The 7,530-nt window shown below is 38.0% G+C and overlaps 1 non-coding gene across 1 annotated transcript; it reads right to left on the minus strand.

Annotated features, from left to right (window-relative positions):
* Positions 1 to 7,188: 7,188 nt before the first annotated feature.
* LOC128612117 (U6 spliceosomal RNA) lies at positions 7,189 to 7,293 on the minus strand. Its single transcript, XR_008386683.1, has one exon. It is a non-coding gene; the product is annotated as a U6 spliceosomal RNA (small nuclear RNA).
* Between the last annotated feature and the right edge of the window lie 237 nt (positions 7,294 to 7,530).

The raw sequence follows: 7,530 nt of genomic DNA on the forward strand, positions 1-7,530 counted from the left end.
GGTGTTGAAACAAGAGGTCTGTATTCTCTTCTGAGCAGCTGGGACTCATTGCTTTGGCTTTTGTGTTCTCAAACTCCCGTCTGGAAAGAAGTAAATTAGCATCATCATACCTAAGTCTAAGTAAATGCACTGACCAGAGGAAACACCTCAGGGTACAGCTGTGTGGTTTTGGCACATCAAATCAATTCTGTTTCGTCTTGTATTGTATTGATTGGAATGAATTTATCAGGATTAATTAATCAGAATTCCAATCATAACCTTACACTCAAAAGAGAAATGGAAAATATGAAAAGGTATAAATATGTTCAGAGTGATCCTAGGCTAAGCTAACTGTATAACGACGATATGTGCACTGCAAGATAATAGATAATGGATTGCCACAATAATCGTAGGTTAGAGAAGGAGGCCATCCCTTTTTTTTTTTTTTTTTTTTTTTTTTTTTTTTTACACAATGGTGCAACACACACTGTAAAGATTGCAATGAGGAGCATTATGGTACAAGTCTTTTAGATACTAGGTGTATAGTGCAGCACGGCCAAATAACGTCTGTGGTTTAAAGAGGAATATACGCTTTAAGGTTTCTATTTTCAAAAAGTATGCTACAAATGTTTCTCACTATCTATCTATACAGGTCCAGAGTCCAAGTGTTTACCTTATGCCCATATCTAACTGGTGTTTTGTTTTACTTACACTTAAAAAATGCTGACTATCCACAGCATTTAAACACACACACACACACACACACACACAATCCACTGCTTCGATACGAGTCTTTAACGACCTGTTGTCTTTAATCGGTGTAGACTCAATTGATGTGAGTGTAAAGCCCTAAACACCCACTGGTAGAGCTTTCTTGCTGCAGGTATGGTACATCAATGGTATTTTAACAAGTAGAGTAAATTTATAGATCCTTGTTTACCAATTTGTGTCAGTAAAGTGCAGCTGATGGTGACGTATGAAAGCAGATAGATATAGTTTCCAGTTTTCAGAGATGTTTTCAGAATGCAAACCAAGCAGTTCATTAGCGGACGGTTGTTTGTGTTTGCCAAGTCGAGGACGGTGTTCCCATTAGCTAGCAGTAACAGGAGCAAATCTATTAGACGTAATGAGAAAGTACAGAATCAGAGTGAAAAATGTGAAAAAGGTGTGGTTAGTGAGAGTAGTATAGCTTTCTTCACTTTTTTGATTGTTGTAAAAAAATAAAAAAATAAAAATGGAAGCGCAGGGATGTGCATGAGGTAGATGATCTCCATGTATTATAAAATTCCGTATATTTTTGTGGGGGTGCAACTGTCAAAGTGAAGTGAATATATGCTGTTAGTTTTCGTGTTTCATGCTAACCACTGGATGCTAATTCCTACCAGAAGCACTGGGTTTTACAGGTACAGCGGGGACCAAAAGTCTGAGAGTACTAGTGAAAATGCCTCAATTCTGCATTCTTTTTCTAATTTTAATACAACAATGTTCATTACAAATTCTCTTATTGACAACAAGAAAGTACAATCTTTCTTTGTAAATCTTTATAAAGTGCAATCTTTTGAAATATGTACACGAACTTCAGAGTTTCTGAATGTTTAGTATGTCCCCCTTTTTTTTTTTTTGCACTCGAGCTGGCATGAACTCAACAGGTTGGTGCAAAAACTTACGATCCATAACATCCATCCATCCATCTTCTACCGCTTACTCCTTTTTTGGGACACGGGGAACCTGGAGCCTATCCCAGGGAGCATCGGGCACAAGGCGGGGTACACCCTGGACAGGGTGCGAGTCCATCGCAGGGCTCTTACGATCCCATTTTAGAGCAAATCCATCGGAGTGTCTTCTGATCACATGCTTCATTAGAAAAGATTAGTGTATGAGGAAAATCTGACAACCGACACAGTTTACATAGTGTCAGGCTCACCCAGACAATAGAATCCACTTCCCAAGATGCACCGTGGCCTACAGAAAAGGTCTGTAGCACATTTAAAGACAACCTATTTTCACAAAATGTACTAATTTTATTTATGTCGCTTAAAAGGTGACACTGACGTGCGTTGATTAGCTGTTGCTAGCTCCAGTCATTGTGCAGTGATGTAAAAACAGAGTGCGTGTATAATAGCTTGTCAATCTACATTATATTCACAAATCATTCAGATCTCTTCTAATCATGGTGATCTATTCTCATCTGGATGTCCATGAGACAGCAGCAAAGACTTTAACCAATCAGATTATGATCACATCACACAAGCTTTCCAGTCCCATCAACTACCCCAGTTCTATTATGACCCTGTTTTTACTTTCAACCTTTACCATCACATGCTAAAGTAATTCATCTCCATTACAATACGATTACACCTTAAAACTACGTGTCAGAATTGACCTAGAAGAGAATACTGCCAAAAAAGTGTAGCGGATGCATTCATTTATACATTCAGTAAGCACTTTATCCTGGACAAGGATTAACTGAATCCAGAAGCTATCCTGGGAATAGTGGCTATGAGGCAGGAATACATCCTGAATCACAGATACACCGACCAAGAAACCCACCTGGAGAACATGTGAGAGTGCACACAGAACGTAACCGGAACTCAGGGACCCTGGAGCTGTGAAGCAGCAATGCTACCTGCTGTACCGCAGTGCCACCCTCATACGCAAACACGACATTTATAACAGACACTGTAGTCATCAACATTCAGGCTGAGAATACAACATTTCACACATAAACTATTATACATAACAGTGACTCAAATACACATTTCTTTCCATAATATAAATGCCTCATTAACACACAGAAATCATTTTTTTTTTTATGTGTTTAGATGTGAAAATGCATTCTCTAGCTGGTATAACCTTATTATTTTATTTATTTATTCTTTTGGTTGTGTTTGGGCATGTGAAAATCTTCTTGTATCCATTTCATTTTCCTTCAGACAAAATACATACAGTACACAATACAGCATTCAGAAGCTTCCTCCACCATAATCCCCCTTTCTAAAGTGCTGATTAGAAGACTGCCAGCACAATACCTGCCCTAAATTAAAGGAGAATGCCTTCGAACAGAATGGATGCCTTTTGTATCTCCATTTGACAGAGATTTCTAATCATGCAAGGCAGTGAGAGCAATCTGGAAGGATTTGTGGGTATTTTGCTATTGTCTGTTGGCGCGTGGCCTTGAGATTAATTTAGGCATATAATAAACAAAAGCGTAAACATCCCCTGGGCAGCAGGCAAGAAAGAGCTAAGAAAGAATGTCGATTTCACAGGCTTGAGGAAGAAAGGGTTTGGGAAATGTATATCCTGTCTAGTAAAAGTCTTAAAGAGACACGCTCTCATATGCTAAACCATCATCATCCTGATGTTGAGCAAAAGCTGAATATATTTTTCTTTTTCTAAACAATATGTTTGTCGTTCTCTGACGTTAAATCCAGGGATGAGATAAGCTCAGCACAAAACAGTGTGTTCTGATGATTTTGAGAAGCACACCAACTAAAACGTGCCCCGTAGGTAAGTAGGTAACATGCCCGAGATCATCTAACACACTGAACACAATATGCGACATCAATTGGGCTTGATTTATTATTAAATGAACCTTTATGCTATTTATTCAGTGTAAAGTGATTTCTCCGGCATGGTATTAATTTGCATGATGAGGACATGTTGTCTCATTTCGTTCCTTAAATAACGCTACAGCAGATGTCTTGTGGGAGTATCAGTGGACACGCAAAGTAATTAACCAAGTAAAATGTCCATCAAGTGGAATACTTAAAAAAAAAAAAAAAAAAAAAAAAAAAGACTTTATGGTATATTTCTGCTTTAAAAAAGAAAATTATCACCGGAAAAAAAATCACTTATACTAAGATAACATTATGATTATTATTATTTTTTTTTTTTATACATCCTTAACATGGTGTCCAAGACTTGTATATTGCCATAATAACCAAGTAAAGTAATTGAATGTGTGGGAGTGGAGAGTGCTTTACAGTAATCTCAACTAATATTGGCACCCTTGGTAAATATGAGCAGAGAAGGCTGTGAAAAATTTTCTTTATTGTTTAACATTTTGATATTTTGTTTTTTAAAAAAAAATTCACAGAAATACTCTGTTCTCCTGGATATCAAAGAATTGCAAACACAACACGTTTATATATATATAAAAAAAACTTTGTTAAATATAGGTGTGCAACAATTACTGGCACCACTATGAATTCATATGAGAGAAATATATTTGAAGTATATTCACGTCGATATAAAACATTTCTTTTTAGTACACCTGGGTGACTAGGAAGAGGAAATTGTTCAACCATGACTTCCTGTTTCACAGGGGTATAAATATGAGGTAACACATAGGCAAAATTCGTTTAGTCATTCATAACGATGGGTAAGACGGAGGAATATAGCTGTGATGTGCGGGAAAAGGTTGTTGAGCTTCACACATTGGGAAGTGGCTATAAGAAAATAGCACAAGCATTGAAAATGCCCCTTTCCACCATCAGGGCAATGATTAAGAAGTTCCAGTCAACTGGAAATGTTATGAATCGAGCTGGAATTGGACGTGTGTCTATATCGTCTCAATGCACTGTGAAGAGGACGGTTCGAGTGGACAAAAAATCTCCAAGGATCACAGCTGGAGATCTGCAGAAGTTAGTTGTGTCTTGGGGTCAGAAAGTCTCCAAAACTACAATCTGATGTCACCTACATCACCACAAGCTGTTTGGAAGGGTTTCAAGAAAAAAGACTCTACTCTCATCCAAAAACAAACTCGAGCGTCTTCAGATTGCCAGACACTACTGGAACTTCAAATGGGATCGGGTTCTATGGTCAGATGAAACCAAAATAGAGCTTTTTGGTAATAAACACCAGAGGTGGTTTTGGTACACAGAGAGGTAGCCATATGGAAAAGTTCCTCATGCCCACGGTTAAATATGGTGCTGGCTCTTTAATGTTTTGCGGCTGTTTTTCTGCCAGAGGATCTGGACATTTTGTTAGGATACATGGCATCATGGACTCTATCAAATATCAACAGATATTAAATGAAAACCTGACTGCCTCTGCCAGAAAGCTTCAAATGGGCCGTGGTTGGATCTTCCAGCAGGACAATGATCCAAAACATACATCAAAATCAACACAAAAATGGTTTACTGACCACAAAATCAAAGTCCTGCCATGACCATCCCAGTCCCCTGACCTGAACCCCATAGAAAACCTGTGGGGTGAACTGAAGAGGAGAGTCCACCAGCGTGGACCTCGAAATGTGAAGGATCTGGAGAGATTCTATATGGAGGAACGCTCTCAGATCCCTCGCCATGTATTCTCCAACCTCATCAGGCGTTATAGGAGAAGACTCAGAGCTGTTATCTTGCCAAAGGGAGGTAGCACAAATTATTGACTAATAGGGGGCCAATAATTGTTGCACACCTATATTTAACAAATTTTATTGGATAATCCAATGCTTATTTCTCATACAAGATTACATTATTCTACACTAATTTAAAAAATGTTAGTCATTAAAAGATTGTAACAGTTAACAGCACATTAGGATCCTACTTTTTTTTTTTTTTTTTTTCAAAACCATTTTAATGACATGTTTCAACAATAATAATAATAAAAAAAATACAGTTAATTATTTGTCGGAATCTTGGTAGTGAGTTATTAGTTCATACTGAGTAATCACATGCACACAGAAAGCTTTACATTTATTTATGATTGTGTTTTTCCGCACTGATGATGGAGGTGGGCTGATGTGATCTGTCCTGTCCTTCTATGGCGCTTTTTTTTTTTATCCCTCATATACATACAACAGGTGCACAAACACACACACAACAGATATATCAACATGTCAGTGGAGAGTGAGACATTAAACATGTCAGACGAGACAGTTGTTAAGGTGAGTTATTGCCAAGTCATTGAGAAGCAGCCCTCACCAGATGTATAGGACATCTGCAGAGAGGAAGCGGTACAGAGTGGCTTCAAAAGAACTGAGAGAACAGGATAGTGTGCATGTGTGTGTGTGTGTGTGTGTGTGTGTGTGTGTGTGTGTGTGTGTGAAACAGAGAGGAATGATAATGCAGAACCTCTTTCCAACCTCCGTAACCAGTATCAGCTGATTATTGTGAAAGAACCATCATGTCTGCTCCAGATCTGCTTGGTTCATAATCTGCATCATGTCTTCTCAGCACACACTATCTATCCTATGTCACACCAGCAATGAGAAAAATGACTTTAATGTGCCATTCCTTAAAAATTCAAGCTTGTATTGTATTGTACCGACATATTCAAGTAGAATGTTTGAATGGATATTTAACGTGTCCTGTATGGGTTCATGGGTTAAAGACCATTCGGGTTACTTCCTGTCTAAATACAGGAAGTCTAAATACGCAGTGACATTGATCATAAGTGATAGTTATAAAAAACAAACAAACAAAACATAACCTTTAGCTATACTAGTTGGAAATATTATTATTATTATTATTATTATTATTATTATTATTATTATTATTTATTGTTGTTGTTGTGTATATATAGATAGATAGATAGATAGATAGATAGATCGTTATAGGTATAGATATATACACTACCGTTACATACTGTATAGCACTATGGGAATGGTGTGTAGTGTTATTAGAGTATTAAGCCTGTGTTATGTATGTGTTTGTATGACAATAAAAATATGCAGGCTTTGAAATGTCTCAGTATTCAGTCTTAATTCGAATCAGCCGATATGCCCAGTTCTTCAATATTTTAGTGCCAAGCAGCAGCACTGTGCAAACTAATGCTGTACCTGTACAATGTTTAAAACATTTTCAATTAGGATTTACATTTAACACATCTTTATATATCGTTTGCGTCTTTTATGCTATGTGAAGCATCTTTCTTTCTCCTCGTGTCAGAAAATGCTCTGGTTTTTTTTTTTTTGTTTTTTTTTGTGTTTGTTTTCTTTTCACTGTCACTTGGGGCAGCTGAGAAACCTTTCCCAAATAAGCATCAGCACATTTTTAGTCCTCCCCCCATACTCACTCATTGGCTTTCTCTTCTGCTGTGGATCTCCATTGAGAGACATTCTGCATCATTAGCCAGTCACAAAGCCGGTGAAACCGTAGCACTGGGCAGCGGGGAGAGGGCATGGGGCAAGCGGACGGCTGTGGTTGCGAAGAACAGAAAAGACACAGCACCCTGTCAGAACCATAGGGAAGAAGAGAAGGAGGCGTGAACCACTGGGGGTGCGTCCAGATTTTGCGTGTCATCCTTGCGTAAGGGACATGCTAAGCTTCTCTGTATCGTTCCAATTTTAGTATGGGCTGGGGATGCTCCCACATCACTCTCTACTTAGGTTAGGGCAGAGGTTGACTGTTTTTCTTTTCCTATTTTTAGTAACTGACTAAAGTATTTACAAAATGCCCAATAACATTTACACAATACATGCTAAAGTGGACTACATCTGGAATAGGATGTAGCAGTGGACTACATCTGGAATAGGATGTTCCAAAACCACAAATGAGTATGATGGGCAGGTATCCACAAAAAATTGCCCATATTGGCCTAGGGTACATT

Source organism: Ictalurus furcatus, chromosome 8 (assembly GCF_023375685.1).
Source record: "Ictalurus furcatus strain D&B chromosome 8, Billie_1.0, whole genome shotgun sequence".
NCBI classification, from domain to species: domain Eukaryota; kingdom Metazoa; phylum Chordata; class Actinopteri; order Siluriformes; family Ictaluridae; genus Ictalurus; species Ictalurus furcatus.